The sequence below is a fragment of the Balaenoptera musculus genome, chromosome 3 (genome assembly GCF_009873245.2).
Source record: "Balaenoptera musculus isolate JJ_BM4_2016_0621 chromosome 3, mBalMus1.pri.v3, whole genome shotgun sequence".
Classification (NCBI taxonomy): Eukaryota; Metazoa; Chordata; class Mammalia; order Artiodactyla; family Balaenopteridae; genus Balaenoptera; species Balaenoptera musculus.
This window is the reverse complement of record NC_045787.1, coordinates 154,887,742-154,904,519: the sequence shown is the minus strand read 5'-3', so window position 1 is coordinate 154,904,519 and position 16,778 is coordinate 154,887,742.

Here is a 16,778-nt window from a genome sequence, read left to right as displayed (position 1 = left end):
TATGTGTGGATAGACACATGGGCAGACTCAGAGAGAGAGTCGCACCCTCATGGTAGTTTAAATTACTTATATGTGGCATTTCTTCCAGGTTTCCTTTGGCCAATCATTTTGATTTGCCTGGTTCAGAGTCCGTATTTGGTATAGCTCAGGATCCTTCTGTGTTTGTGTGCATCTCTCAGCCAAGATGGATTCCAGCGAAGAGGCCTATGGGTAGTTGGCATCACTTACTGGGGGGGGGGGGCGCCCCCTCCCTTTTTGACCTCCAAGGAGCTTTCTTGTCGAGAAGGTTTCCTTGACTTCGAGAATAAGAAATATGTAGTCTCTTATCTTCTATCTGGGGAGGGCCCAGCCTCCTCTCTCAGTTGTCCTGCTATTCTCATCTCAGAGTATTGGTCCACAGGGAACGAATCTCCAACTGCTTACCCTGGGGGGGCCATCTACCTCCTGCCTCAATTCCATTGCCTTTGACAGCTCCTTACCAGCTATGTAACAAGATATCCCAGGCTCGTTCTGCACTTCCCTTCCTCAGACATGGAATTGGCCATTTTTTGTGTTTGCGCAAATTTCTTTTGTTTATTTTTTATGAAGGATTAGATGGAATTTTGAGATTTTAATCTGCACTGTTATGTGTGTATGTGCGTGTGTATGTTTATTTTTTTCTCCCCTACTGCTACTAGATTGTCTTTGCTTCTAAGCTTTTCAGTTAATGAAACTAGGAAATATGTGTTTTTGAAGATAACAGTTATTATACATTCTCATTAATATTTCCAGTTGGAATTTAAGATAGAATTTCTTGCTACCTTCTTTGATCATGTGTGCTTGTTTCTTTTGTTTTCTTATTACAAAAATCTTGCTTCCTGTAATTCTTAATGTAATTCCTTGTTTGATTACGCAAAAATAGAAGAGCTTCACAATCCCATTGCCAATATTATTATAATAAATAAAACTACTTCAAATTTTTGAACATGTCCTTGTAATTATTTAGCCCTTAAACAAAATAGAATGGGTAGCTTTATAGATCCAAATTGCATGTGACAATTATGGTACACCCCATCACTGATTTGAATCTGTCATAAATGTAGCCTAAATAGAGCAGTTATCACATTTTTTAAAGAGCTGATTGATGTTTGTCCTGTTGGTCATAGAGCATGAATGAGATCCACAACATATGGAGAATATAGAAGTCTTATCATTTTTGAAGATATTAAAAGACTAATTCCTGATAAATTAAAAGATCTGATCTGATCTGAAAGTAGGTCAGATTTTTCACAATTTTTTGACAATTTTTGGACACAAGATTTCCCAATCAGAATCTGAGCAAAGAGTGGCAAGAACAGACATGGTCAAGCCATAGGAATTCTCCATAGGTGTTCAGGAAGAGCCATTCAATTGCTTAACGTCTATTTGACCACATGCCTTCTCTTCCCAAATTAATAACAAATATACGCTAGTTTGTTTGTTTATTTATTTATTTATTTACGGCTGTGTTGGGTCTTCGTTTCTGTGCGAGGGCTTTCTCTAGTTGCGGCAAGCGGGGGCCACTCTTCATCGCGGTGCGCGTGCCTCTCACTGTCATGGCCTCTCCTGTTGCGGAGCACAGGCTCCAGACGCGCAGGCTCAGCAATTGTGGCTCACGGGCCCAGTTGCTCCGCGGCATGTGGGATCTTCCCAGACCAGGGCTCGAACCCGTGTCCCCTGAACTGGCAGGCAGATTCTCAACCACTGCGCCACCAGGGAAGCCCTATGCTAGTTTTTTAATCCTGATCCTCACTATGGGGTCACCCAAAGCAAAGGCTATTTAGAGGATCAGATTATTTTTTGTAGTCTATTAGATTCTAAATTGAATTTGTCTGTTTATAAACACATAGTGGCTTGTGCAATCCATTAAAAATAATTTACATTGCTCACCTTCAAGTTAATTTATTAAGCTGTATCATCCTCTGTATAATATCCTCAATAACCTTTTTGCTACATTAAGTGCCTTGCTATTTCACTAGATACTAAATCAAGCTATCAACTTGATTCAGCTGAAGTGTTAGCTGTTCTGTTGTTTAGGCACCTTCTCTACTGATTACGCAGTGCTGTGTATCAAGCTCCCACTATTGCAATCATCATTTTGCTTTGTGAATATGTCTTGTGAATCTAACAACTTCAACTATATTCTGAGCTTCTAGAGGCTACCTATGATGTGTTCCTTAACTCTTTCAGAATCTAATAGGTTTTCCCCAGATTAAAGTCACATTGATCATATTGAATCAAAGAAAATAAGTGAGGCAATTGAGCATCTGAAAATGGTGGCCAATATTCTCAGGAATGTCTTGAGAGTTCATTCAAGAGTAACAGATACTTAGAACTGGATATTTTTAGTAGACTCCACAGACTAGAACCAAATGCTATACAAATATACAGTTATAATTTTTCTTTTAATTTTTTGATTAGCCACTAGAATTGTGCGGTTTCATTTTTTATGGTGTTAACAGTGAAAGTTTTTGTTTGGTTGGGGTTTTTTTTTTTTTTTTTTTTTGTTTTCCTTTTACTTTATTTTTTTCATGCTTCAGTGGATGCTATGGTGCCTATCCACACCTAGATTCCCAGAACTGAAGCATTCATTCCTCCAGCTGCTGGAAATGCTGGTAACTGACAGGTCTCAGCTGATGCCTGTTCTCCAGGAATTTTCCTTGACCGAAAAGAATGCTTTACATGAGGGGGCAAGGTTACGCCCCTACTTGAGAACAGTTGGTTCCCAACAACTGGTCATTGGAGGGCAAAAGGTCCATTCTTCAAGCCTCAGTTTGGGATCACTCTGAAGAGCCATCCCAGATCCAGACCTGCCTTTTGGACTGGTTAAACTTTCAGTGTTGTAGCTTAGCTTCCCCCTTTGCCCAATTCACCTTCATTTACCCCTCCACAGGGATTAATCTCAGAGAACTCCCCAATAAACATCTGAAGGCAAATCTCCATATCAGGGACTGCTTCCCAGGGAACATGACTTCATTTTTTCCTTATTTTCCAGTTTCTCATGATCTGATACCTTCATTAATCAGTAGGTTTACTTTGTCCAGGTACTCTATTATTATGAGGTATATATGACATTATCTTCATTTCTTATATAATATTTCATGATGCATGTTTCTTAGAAGAGAGGATCAAGAGAAATGCAAGGGATGCTGGGAGGCTTGAGAGAAAGTTAAGAAGGAAAGGAGTGAAGGAGAAAGCATGGAAGGGAGGAAGGGGGAATAAGGGAATACAGGAAAACATGGACAAGAAAGAAGGCAGATGGAAGGCAGAAAGAGAACGTTTCCATTCACAGAATGTATTTACTGAGGAGGACATTGGTGTTTATTTAGGGGGATAATAAATACCAGGAACTCACTGCTGGTGCAAAATCATGTGAGGATGGGTGGAAGTTGCCTTGATGAAGCTTCCAAATTCTCTACATAAGAGAAGTAGTACTTTTCTTGAATTCTAAAAAATGTGTCAGTTGCTCCCATCAGATCCGGTACCACAAGTTTCTACTAGAAGAAATGTTATAGGTGATATCAGAAATTCTGTGAAATAAAACACTGGTGCAAATGGCACTTGTGGGGCAGAACTTTCATTCTAAACTTTTGTTGATAAACTTACTCTACATGTTTATCTCTGCCCTCTTCCATGCCAGTCAGGCTGTCTTTTTCCTGCAATCGCCGTCACCAGTAAAAAGTCAAGGAAAAGTATGGACCCTGACAAGAAGGCATATGACATTCTGCCATAACTGAATCTTATCAATTTCAGTGGCCTAGAATATTTGATACTGATAGAAGATCACAGAGGTATTTGAAGTCAAGCATTATGATGAAACTTTCCTGTGCATGCTTACTTTGCATAATGATGATGATGATGAAGATGGTGATGATGCCACATATCTAGCAACCTACTTTTAATATGAAAATATTTTACATTTTTATACATGCATACACAGAGAGGTCTATATCTTTAGAATAATTGATCTATTAGTTATTTTTCACATACATCTGAATATTAGAGCAGTTTCATTTAATCAAAGACAAACATTGTCATTCTTTAAATGTTATTTATTTAAGATATTAATTTTACTAATTCACCAGTCAATTTACATGTGTTATTTGACAATAGGGAGATTTGTTAAAATTCAGGAATTGCCAGAACATTAAATTCTAAAGCCTAATGCTTTAAGATATTATATTGTGTTCTAGATGCTAGAAAACTTTGGTATTATATTTTGAATATAAATATATAAATATAAGCATGTATACAAAGAGTAAAGAAGGAAAAGGGAGAATACCATCACATGACATATTGCCATGCATACATAATTTGGCCACATTTTTCCAACCATGTACTATGTAACTTCTTTCTGTTCCCTTTTTCTGAACCAACTCATCTCAGCCCCAAGGCCTTTGCACTTGCTGTTCCTTAGGTCTATCTCTCTTTCCCTGCTACCGTCCTTTCTGATCCTATTCACCAGGGTTTTCTTACCCTCAGGATTTAGATTAAATATCACTTCCTTGGTTCTGATGAAACAGGATTTGCCCAATGCCCCTTGGCACACCAGCTGTTGTTCAGGTGCAAAAAATTCCATAGGAATATTATTACTAAAGGTAAAATGCAAGAATCATTCCTACTAATGCAGAAATGAAACATGTTTTATTATCATTAAATTATTGAACATTGCATTGGATGTCCTGGCCAATCTTATAATTCAAGAAGAATAAATTTAAAGCATACAAAAAGTATATTACCTTCTACATGAAGCTTCTCTTGACCTAAGAATATATTTGTTTTTTTCTGTTACAAAATGTTGAGTACTGTGCATTTTCTTTTTAAACTTCTTACTCTTTTACTTACAGGTTTTGGGTAACTGTCTTAATTTCTGAGTTCAGAGAACATGGCTAATTTGTTCATTACTAAATCTGCAGCTCCTACCAGAAACAAATCTGGCAAGGAGAGGAAGCTCAATGAAAATTTGTTGAATGAATTAATTTTTTCCCAGTTTCTCCTGGTATATTCAGTAGATATATTCAGTATTCAGTAATCATAAAACTGTGTCTTGGTACCCTGTATTCTTCTGTATGATATTGGCAGGTGACACTTCCTTTGGGAGGTGCTGGGGCCTCAGAGGATACCTTTCCAGAGGTCCTTTCTAACGATAAATTCTGAGAATAATTAGGTCATTGTTCTTGTTACCCTCCGACTTTCAAAAACTTGGAGCATGAACATTACATCTTTGTGACATATACATTTCTTCCTCTGGTAGAGGGGTGGGCACTGTCAGCTGTTTCTGCAGGCATTGCACTGGGAGGTACAGTTAGTGCAAGATACATATGTGTGAATCCACCAGATAGTCCTTAAACATGTAGTTTCTTTATGTGAGTTCCTTGATTTAAAAAAAAAAAAAAAAAAGAATATTCACAATGAGATATTATTGACAAGAGTTAGTAACTCTCTAAAATACTAAACATAATTTTCTATTTATTGGCTGTAAAACACAGGTGGGGCTTTACACATGCTTTTTTTCAATTTAAATCCTTTTACCTGTTTAATATATTTAAGCCGTTGGCATTTGGAAGATATACTAATAGCTTAACATTTTATTTTACATATCAGTTCATGGTAACCCAAATATTAACAAAAGATAGGAATGTAAATTTTACCTATTTAATAAATTGCTTCCCAAGGAGCATAAATATTTCAACACAGTATCTCAACAAGTGAATAAGCATTCTATATTTAAATGCTTCTTTCATAAATGTATGAAGAAAGAAAGAATGAATAAAAGATGAAGGAAAGTGAGAGAGTGAGAGAGAAAAAAGACAAGAAATGGGGCCAAAATAAATGTGGAAAAAAATGTATTTAGAAAACAGTCATTCACAAGCAATTAAAAATTAAAATTAGAGCACAGAGAACCTATTTACCGGTAGATGGGCACCACATCTATTTTGACTTAACTCCTTTGTAAACCTCAGTGCTTTCACAGAGAGTTACACTATGTTAAATTTGAAGAAACTTAGCAATAGTTAATTTAAAAATTATGTAATGACAATAAACTAAATTTTAAATTTCCACTTAATTTTGCCCATGAATTCATAGGTGACAATGAATACTGAAGTGAATCCCATACATGCTGATCCTGGCACACTCTTCTACTTTTCAAGAGTCCTATTTCTAAGGATGTCCAATTACACAATGGTGATGGAATTTTCCAAGCTCTTTTTACTCATTTATCTGGCTGCTGTGCTGGGAAACCTCCTCCTCATCACCTTGACTAGCCTGGCCCAGTACCTCTATACACTCATGTATTCTTTTTTCTAAAGAACTTATCATTTTTTAATCTCTCCTTCATCTCTGCTACTGTCCCCACATCCGTCCACAATGCCCTGACTCAAGGAAGCTTCATCTCCTTCCAAGGTTGTGCCTCACAGGTGTTTTCCATCAGTTTGCTGGCAGCCACGGAGCTCTTCCCCTTCACCTCCATGTCCTATGACCACTTTGCTGCCACCTGCCACTCCCTGCACTAAGAGGTCATCATGAAGCCAGGGTCCTGCTTGGGCATGATGCTTCCTGTTGGTTCACTGGAGGTTCAACTGCCATCATGCACACAACTAGAATTGTCTCCTGAAGTATCTGTTTGTCTAACATCTTCCAGTTCTTCTGTGACATCCTTCAGCTAATCTCCATCTCCTGTCCAGGTCAGCTCTCCTGAGAAACTGGGCCCCTACTCATCCATGTGGTGTTGGCTCTGGGCTGCTTTATCTGTATCTTTGTCTCCTATGGCTACACCTTCTCCGTCGTGCTGAGGAGTCCATTAAAAGCAGGTCAATCAAAAGCTTTTTCTATCTGCCTGCCCTACCGGCTGTCACGGGACTTCTTTTCCTAACTGGTTTTATCATCTATTTAAAGCCAAGGGCACAGGCTGCTGGCATCAGGAACCTGGTATTGTCCCTTTTCTACACGACTATGACCCCAACTCAAAACCCTGTCTTCTGTAATCTGAGAAACAGAGACATTAAAATATTCCTGCAGAGGCTGATTTAGGGCAAACTTTTCTCAAAGAATAATTACTACTTTTATTTCAAGCTTATACATTATTCTAGCCAGAGGTCAAAGTGAGAAAACAAAGTATCTCTGTAGAATACACATTGTATTACGAGCAAGACAGATCATCCCTTGTTAGGACCGCTCTGTTGTCCAATTTCTAATTTTTAGAAGTATTTTATAAGTTTTTAAATGAAAATCTTATGTTTGAGGAGGGAGAGAGAGAGAGGGAGAGAAGAGAGAAAATATCCACTTTAGCTGAAAATTTAAATTCCAAGAATTAAAAGTAAGCAGGTTAAAAATATTTGATTCAAAGAATCAAATCTAACAAAGAATGTTAATTATATGTACAATGCTAATCTTTGTCATTATTTTCTTTGTTTTTGAAGTTAAATTACCTTTAATTTTATAAAACTTTATGATAGATGGTAGTATTTTTTTATCAGTACTTTATAAAATAAAATATTGATAATAGTATGCCAATCCAGAAGAAAATTGTTTGTTTCTTTCTTTAAAAAATACATTGTCCCTGAAATTCAAAGGGGTGAATGTTGTTAAATTAGTAAAATCTTAAGCTATTGTGATAGAAAAGGACATAATTTTATCAAAGAAGATAAAGATATGTGGGTGAAGTTGGGACCCAGGATGTCCCAGCATTGGTGTCAGCCTGCTGGTTTGATCAGCCACAGAACCTTGAAGGGTAGAAAGATAGAAGGAAAAATTTTCCTTCCTAACAGCTTATATTACATTCCAATAAAAAGTTTAATAAAAAGTTTAAAATTTTTAAAAAGATAAGTCTCACACAACAGGGGATTAATATCCAGAAGGTAATAATTTTATGTGGAATTTAATAAGTATCAATAAAATATAAACACCTATCATGGACCTAGTAAAGTAAATGAAAATAAATTTCCTGGAAACAGAGGAAAAATGGTCCATAAATACACTAAATGGTATTCAATCTCATTTCTAATGAGAAAAGTACAAATTTAAAGCATGTTTTTATAATAACTATAAATGGAGTGTAACCTTTAAAAATTGTGAATCACTGTATTGGACACCTGTAACCTATCTAACATTGTACATCAATTACACTCAATAAAAAATAAATACAATAAAATTGTTTTGGAAAACAAAATAGCACACTGAGATACTGTTTTGCACACACCTTACCAGAAAATTATTTGAATGTCAAGTATTGACAGGAATGCAGATTACCAAGAGCATTAATAGAATATGCAAATAAATTCAACATCTTCCCTAAACATTTTGGCAGTTACTTACTAATGTTGAAGATGAGCTTAACTTTTGATGCACTAATTCGACTCCCAGGCCTCCACCCTAGAAATATTTTTCACATTGTCCAGATTGGCTTGCTTATAAAAGGATGAAGCAAACCAGTTTGAATTGGTAAATATATATTTTTAATTAATTAATTAATTAATTAATTTTAAATTTATTTTTAGCTGTGTTGGGTCTTCGTTGCTGTGCGCGGGCTTTCTCTAGTTGCGGTGAGCGGGGGCTACTCTTCGTTGCAGTGTGTGGGCTTCTCACTGCGGTGGTTTCTCTTGTTGCGGAGCATGGGCTCTAGGCGTGCGGGCTTCAGGAGCTGTGGCACGTGGGCTCAGGAGCTGTGGCTCATGGGCTATAGAGCGCAGGCTCGGTAGTTGTGGCGCATGGGCTTAGCTGCTCCGCAGCACGTGGGATCCTCCCGTACCAGGGCTCGAATCCATGTCCCCTGCACTGGCAGGCGGATGCTTAACCACTGCACCACCAGGGAAGTCCTGGTAAATTTTTTTTTTCATATTCTTAAAATGAAATCGTGAACAGCAGTGAAAAAATAAATTAGAGTTATACTTCTCTACATGAATAACTATCCAAAACTGTATTTTAATTAAAAGGAAGAAGTAAAAGAAAAATGCAAAAATATGAATGTATTTACAAAAAGTTCAAAAATAGACAACACTACACACTATATTGTTTAGGAATGCATAGGTAATACAATCAATGAAGCTATGAGAAAAGAAAGGTTATATAACAAAATTCAGAATAGTAGTTACCTCACTAGGGTAATAAAACTATTGTTCTTTAAAATAAAACTGTGTTATAAAATCAATAAGGACTGTAGAGGCTTTTAAAACCAAGTTTATAGAGGCATACTGTATGTACAGTAAAATTCACTCTTTTCAGCCGAACAGTTCTAAAAGTTTTTACAAATTTATAATCATGATATCGTCATCATATCAACCAAAAGAATGCAGGAAGCTGCAAATACAAATAGAATTTATTTGGGGTCTTTAGAATTGAAATTCTGGAAACAGATTTGGGTAACCCCAAGGAAGTGTTCTGAGGAAGAGAAAGAGTCAGAGGCTTATAAAGGCAAAAGTCCAGGGGGTTGTTAAAAGTTGCCTGCTGAGAATGGTGACTGACTTTGACACAAGTCAGAAAATACTTGCTTAAGGAATCACAAACTGTTTCAGGGTAGGGGCTCGATAAGTAAATAGACTGTCACAAGTTATTTTAGGGTAAGGGCCCAATAAGTTTCTTGAGTTTCTGTCAGATGTTCTGATGACTTTGTCAGGTCAAAGGGTCAGATTCTATCCAGTATAAGACATACAGAAGTCACACTTCCTTAATGGCTTCCTGGCTCCACTTTAGAGAGTTCCCTTAGCCATACCAACTCCATTTTGATTTTCCTTTCACAACCACAGTCAATATACTGATATTTCTAGCACATCAAAAAATTTCCCAATCACACACATTCCTCCTCTTATTCTGACTGACTTGATACTTGATTCCACAGTTTTGTTTTATCCAGTGTATCACATAAATAGAATTCTATAGTACGTAACTTTTGGGGATTGCCTTTCTTCACAAAGTATAACATTTTTGAGATTAGTTCCATCTTGTATGTATTCATGGTTTATTCCTTTCCATTGCTGAGTAGTATTCTGTTGTATGAATATTCTGTAATTTGTTAATCCTTTCATCAGTTGATATACATTTGGATTTTTCCCAGTCATAATGAATACACTTGTTGTAAATGGTTTTATACAGGTCCTTTTATAGATTTGTATCTTAATTTCTCATGAGTGAAATTCTAGGAGTGGGATTGCTGAGTTGTTTGGTAAATGCATGTTCACTATTTTTTACTCTCACCAGCAAGGTATGAGATTTTCAGTTGCTGTGCATCTTCTCTAATAATTAGTATTAATATTTTCTTTTAACCTTACTTATTCTCCTAGGTATGTTATGGTATGCCACATACCATCCAATACCATGGTATTGTGTTTTTATTTTGTGTTTTCCTAACAGTTAATAATATTTTATATTTTTTCATGGACATATTTACCATCCTATCTCTTCCTTAATAAAGTGTTTTATTCAAGTTTTTTGGTCATTAAAAAAAATTGGATTGTTTATCTTTTTATTAAATTGTAAGCATTCTTTTTACTTTCTGGAGATAAGTTCTTTATCTCATATGTGATTTGCAAATATTTTCTGTAATCTGTGGCTTGTCTTCTAGGTTCTTAGCAGAATAATTCAAAGATCAGAAATTTTACTTTTCACTAAGACCGATTTATCTTTTTTGTGTGTGGTTTATGCTTTACATGCCTGTCCAAGAATTGTATACATTACCAAGGTCTAAAGATTTCTTCCTATGGTTTCTAATCGAGGTTTTATAGCTTTGAGCTTTGCATTTAAGCAATGATCTATTTTGAAATAGTGTGAGATAAGTGTTCAAGTTTTTTTTTTAATATGGATATCCAATTGTACCTACATCATTTGTTGAAAAGACTATCCTTTCTCCAGTGAATTATCTTGACATATTTGTCAAGAGTTAATCGTCCATATATGTTTGAGTCTAGATCTGGACTCACTAGTACGTCTCATTGATCTATGTGTCTATATTTATACATTTGCCACACTGTCCTAATCACTGTAGCTTTTTATTAAATCTTGTAATTAAGTAGTGCTCTTCTAGAAACTATTCAGTGTCATACATTCTCTGCCTGTCCACCTGGAAAATCCCTGAAAACTGCAAAATCAAATATACTTTGATTGAAAATATGATGTGAATAATAAGATAATAAACATAAGAAATAAAACTAAATTAATCTTGTGTTGCGTTTGCTTCCTAATTAAGAAAATAATCCCAGAAACTAAAAGACAAAATCTGGTAGATTGGGTACATAAAAATTAAAGTTTCTTATAAAGAAAATCATCATAAAAAGTGAAAGTAGGAAAAAGTATTTGCTCCACATTTAAAAAACAAGAGATTGATATTTCAAATATTCCTAAAGCTTGACAATTAGTAGTGTTCAACTACAGAAGAAATAAATAACAATATAAATGTGGAAAAATTCAGACAAATGACAATCTCCAACTGCAAGAGCTAGAGTATTTATAACCTCTGTAGAGACAGGCAGCAAGGGCATGTCTAGCTGTCTGGAGAAATTTTGAAGAGTATTCATGTGATTCTTTGGTGTCTGGTTCCTTTTGGTGCAGAAGGGAGGTAGCGATTTGCTGGGAATGTTTACAAACTCATTTTTTTTTTAATACAAACACACACACAAAAAGCATCAGTTGGCTTCCATAGTGTAAAGCTTTCTACCATAGCATAAAACTACCAACAATTTAAGGACAGGGCCAGCAAAATTCCTGAAATTTATCCATTAGCTTTCAAGCAAATAGGAGCCAGCTCCAGCACACCACTGCAGTTGGCTCTTTGAATTCAAATTCTGATTAGTCTACTAACTGATTAGTCTATGAGGTTTTCTGCCATTTTTAAGGATGAAGGGGTTTACAGCCTGCCACCCCAAAATGCAACACTTTGGCATGAGGATTACATTGAGCTGAAAGCAATCAAGACCCAGCAGACTAGAAAAAGCTTTTTACCTCCACTTTAAGTGCCTAAAAAAATATACGTTTCCTCACTGTGGGAAAGTCTGCAATTATAAAGGACATTTACATTAGAAAGTGGGCTTATAACAGTGAAAGAGCTATTATCAGAGATAACTTTTTACCTAAGAAACTTATCTTTATATTAGTACACACTTTGTTGAGCAAACATTCCTTCCTCTCACCTTCCTGTGAATACACTCCTCCAATCCCAGGAGCCCCAAACTCATATCCCTTTCCTAAGCTCAGATGGTATATAAGTCTCAGTCATCTGGGCTCCTTTTGGGTCTCATATCTTTGTTTAAAATATTTTTTCTCTTGCTAATCTGTCTCATGCCAAGTTAATTCTTAGACCAGCCATAGACCCTACAAATGTAGAAGGAAAAAGTTTTCCTTCACTTTAAGGGTAAGTTGTTAGCTCTGTGTATCTTTTAGGGCCAGGACCCAGTTAGAAGACAGATATCCTGCTAGTTATTTTAAGAGAGAATAAAAAATTATTGTTTTTAAAGTATGAAGTATTATTAACTGGGTAACTGAATAGGAAAAGCGGGTCACTAATGTAAGTAACGTGGAGTTAGCACCTGCAGGGAACATCTAGCATCCCAATGGCAACGAGAAGGTGGAATAATAAAATCTTACAAGCATGGGCTCTGCACCAGCCTGCTGCTGGAGTCTCTAAGTTATAGTCGCTGACCTAAAATAAAAAGACTTCCAGCTATTTCTCTAGCAAAAATTGGTTTATGGGGGATCAACAGAGAATAGCAATTTGGTGTCTGCAATCATGGTGATCCACGTGCAAGTGTCCGCATGGCAAGGGAAGGAGAGCTCTTTTATAGGGGAAAAAGGCAGCTGGGAGGTTTATAGTGAACAAAGAGTCCAAGGCTTTTCATTGGCCCAGTTGTTGCCAGGAAAGAAAAGGAGGTCTTTTTCCTGTTGGGCTCTATTACTGCCACAGGGCATGACTCTTCTGGTGTCTATTGAATTGAGCTGTTTGTTTATTAATTAAAAAAATTGTTTCCCTTTTGATCAAGAGCTTTCTCTGAAAGCATAACTGATCAAGCGTCAGGTTTTCTAGCACCTTTTTAACCCTCAATGCAGGGAAGAACCTTTCCTGGGTGTAGTGTCTCACTTTGGAGGGTAGGTGCACAGATTGAACACTGTTCAGGTCACATTCAAGTCACAAGGAAGGGTAGGACGGAGGGCTCTCAGGCATTCTATCTAAAGTTCATATATCTTCAAGATCATAGACACTGGAGATCATCTGAAGTGTTATGTCATCATCAAAAGTTTGTCAATAAACTTCCACCAGGGCTGCTTCAGATATCTTGGGAAAGCTGACTTGTCAGATGTCATGTGGGTCACGAGATGATGTGCAGGTCCGGTCAGTGTTTGATACTTCTTTTAGGTGCATCACATGAATCCAAGAGTCTATTCTCAATAGTTTGGGGGAACACAGTTTGGTTAGCAGTACCTGATAGGGACCTTTCCAGTGAGGTTGAAGAGAGTCTTTCTGGAAGTGTTTTTTCCATTAGACAACATCTCCAGTTTGCAAGGTGTGATATTTAAATCTTTGTCTCCCAAAAGTGCACTGTGAAAAAGGTTGCTGCACCAAAACATGATTATTTTTAATAGAAGCAAATAGGTCTTTGCAATATTGGAGTACCTCTCCTTTTTATAAACTGTGGGTCAAAAGGGAAAGAGCCAAGTGCATTGGGACTCCTGTGACTATCTCAAAGGGAGAGTTTATGAGTTCTCAAAGGGGTAGATCTGAGATTTGGCCAAGGTATTTGGAAAGCCTCTACAAATTTTGCTACTTGAGTTTTAATAATGTCATTAAGGTGTTTGATTAAACCAGAAAATTGAGGGTATAAGCACAGTGAAAGTGTTGTAACTGGACAAAAAGCACAGAGTTGTCAAAGTACCTGACCAGTAAAATGGATTTCTTGATCACTGTGAAATTCAAGAGGAATTCCCCAGGTAGGGATGTGTGTGTGTGTGTGTGTGTGTGTGTGTGTGTGTGTGTGTGTATTTTTTTTTTTTTTCCAAAAGGACTTTAACCACAGAAGAAGCAGTAGCCTGTCTGTAAGGGAAGTCTTTATTGTGAAAACATACAGACCATGACTAAAATATATTTATATGCATTAGATGGAAGAAGTTGTATGAAATTCATTTGCCAGACCTCAAATTGTCCATTAGGCAGTTTTAAGTGTCCAGGAGCAGTACAAACCGGCTTCCCAGAATTGTGTTTCAGACAAGTGGGACAAGTGAGGTAGGCACTTGTTGTGGTCTTGTTAATGTTTCCCCACAAATATTGATTCATGAAGGCTATTTTTTGGTCACTAGACCAATGGTTTAATGCATGTACAGTGGTGAGGAGTAGACATTTTAGAGTGTCCAGAAGGATTGGGTTGTTATTTGGTCCAAACCAGAGCTTTCTTTCTTTCTTTCTTTTTAAATCAAACCAACAATTGTTGAATTAATTTCCAATCTTGTTGTTTTTTCTTCTGAGGCCAATTGTTGGACTTCTCTAGCTATTTTTTTTTCTAAGTTATTATTTGGGAAAGTATCCTTTTGGATCATGACAGAGTTCTGGCTGCTGTTGTTTCAAGGGGAGCATTTCTTGTAGAAATATCATCAAGGTGATTTCCCTTAGCTTCCAGAGAGTCAAGTTTATAATGCCCTGGAATCTTAATAATAGCTAATGTGGCAGGTAAAAGTATTGAATCTAATAATTCCTTAACATAGGGACAATTTTTAATTTTATTTCCACTGGAACTAAGGAAGCCATGTTTCTTCTACAACATTCCAAAATCATGAGCTATTCCAAAAGCATATCTACTATCAATATAAATATTGACATTTTTGCCTTTGGCTAAAGTACAAACAAGTGCAAAAGAGTGTAATTCAGCCTGTTGGGCTGAGGTTGCCATAGGTAAAGATGCTGTCTCAAAAATATCAAAAGAAGTTTTAATAGCATACTCAGTACAATATTTGCCACTGTCATCTTTTAAAGGAGAATCATCGGTGAACCAGGAGAAGTCAACTTCACCCAAAGAAATTTAATGTAGGTTGAAATGAGGAGTCAGGTGGTGGTCCATCAGCATTACGCAGTTGTGAGGAGCTTTGTCTGTGATGGAGGGGAGACAAGTATCAGGGTTAAGGTTACCGCAGTGTAAAAGAGTTATGGAGGAGACATTAACAAGAAAACTTCATAGGAGGTGAGGTCACTGACCGATAAATGTTGAATGTGATGAGAATTCAGGAGAGCTTCTACTGCACGATGCACAACAATGGCTAAAGGGGATTCCACAACAATTTTCTTGATGTCTTTAACCAAAAGAGCAGTGGCAGTAATGGCTCTAAGTGAAAGGTGATGTCCCTGTGTCACAGAGCCCAGTTGCTGACTATTACACCCTGTGGGCAGATGGTAATCCCCCTGTGGGTGAGTTCTTCAATGGCAGTCTCTTCCATTTCATACATAAAAATTCAAAACTGATCACTGGAATGCCCAAGGGCAGGAGGGTTCATAAAACTCTCCTTTAAGGCCTCAAAGGCTGTGCTGTCAGTTCTTCCCATAAAATTGGGTCAGGGTCACATTATTGTTTAGTAAAATATACAGAGGTTTGCTGTAAGAGAGAAATTTGGAATCAAATTTTGGCAGTAGCCAACTAACCCAAGAAAACCTCATAGTTGATGCTTAGTTTGGGCTTTGGGGAAACTTACAGAAATATGAAGCCTATCTGGATCTAGGTAGAGCCCTTGTTCTGACATCAGATACCGTAAATATTGATCCTGGGTTTGGGCAAACTATAATCTTTCCATGATGACTATATGTACTTTTAAAGCTAAAAGCTCTAGCAAATGAATGCTCTCTTCCTGTGAGGAGGTTTGAGAAGGAAAGCAGAGAAGCAAATCATCCACGTATTGCAACAAAGTAGAAAACCCTTAGGGAACTCCAAATCATTCAGATCAGCCTTCAGGGCTTGTGAGAAATAAGAAGGACTCTCAGTAAAATCCTGTGGCATTACTGTCCAAGTGATTTTTTCCCCAAGTGAAGACAAAAAGGTATTGTCTAACTTCATCAACTGGATTACTAAAGAATGTGTTGCATAAGTCAAATACAGGAAGGAATTTGCATCCAGTGGAAACGGATGTTAATTGAAGATGAAGGTTAGGAACAACAGGGTGTAGAGGGATAACAATGTTGTTTATTGCTCAGAGGTCCTGGAGAAACCTCAGTCCTTGGTGCTTAGGCTTTCTCACTGGTAAAATAGGGAAATTACAGAGAGTGAGGCAGGAGATAGATGGGCCCGAAGATAGACATTTACAACTGGCCTCCTGTTTACATTTCATGAGGCAGAAAAAAAGTGGGCTTCAGGCCGGACACTTACAACTAGCCTCCTGATTGCATTTCCTGAGACAGGAGATAGGTGGGCTGCAGCTTAGGCATTTACAGTCAGCCTCCTGATTGCTCTCCAAAGTGGAAGTAATAACAGAGACAGAGTAAATAGCCAAGCTTTGCCTCTTGTGGATGCCTTAAGATAACAGTCATGGCAAGAACCAAGAAAACAGTCATGGTAAGAACCAAGAGAGGTAAAACCTTGTTTGAGTAAAGGATCAAGGGATCTCCACTTCCCCCTCCTTGGGGTGAGGGAGACACTACACATGTGCAGAAAGTCTCCTTGGGGGTCAAAAGTCAGGGGGAAACTCCAGGCCATGGTGACTCTTGTTTCTCCCAGACACCTTCACGTCAGGATCCATCTTGGCTGAGAGGTGCATGTGCACCTAAGAGGAGGGTCCTGAGACAAAATAGCCAGGGGAGACAA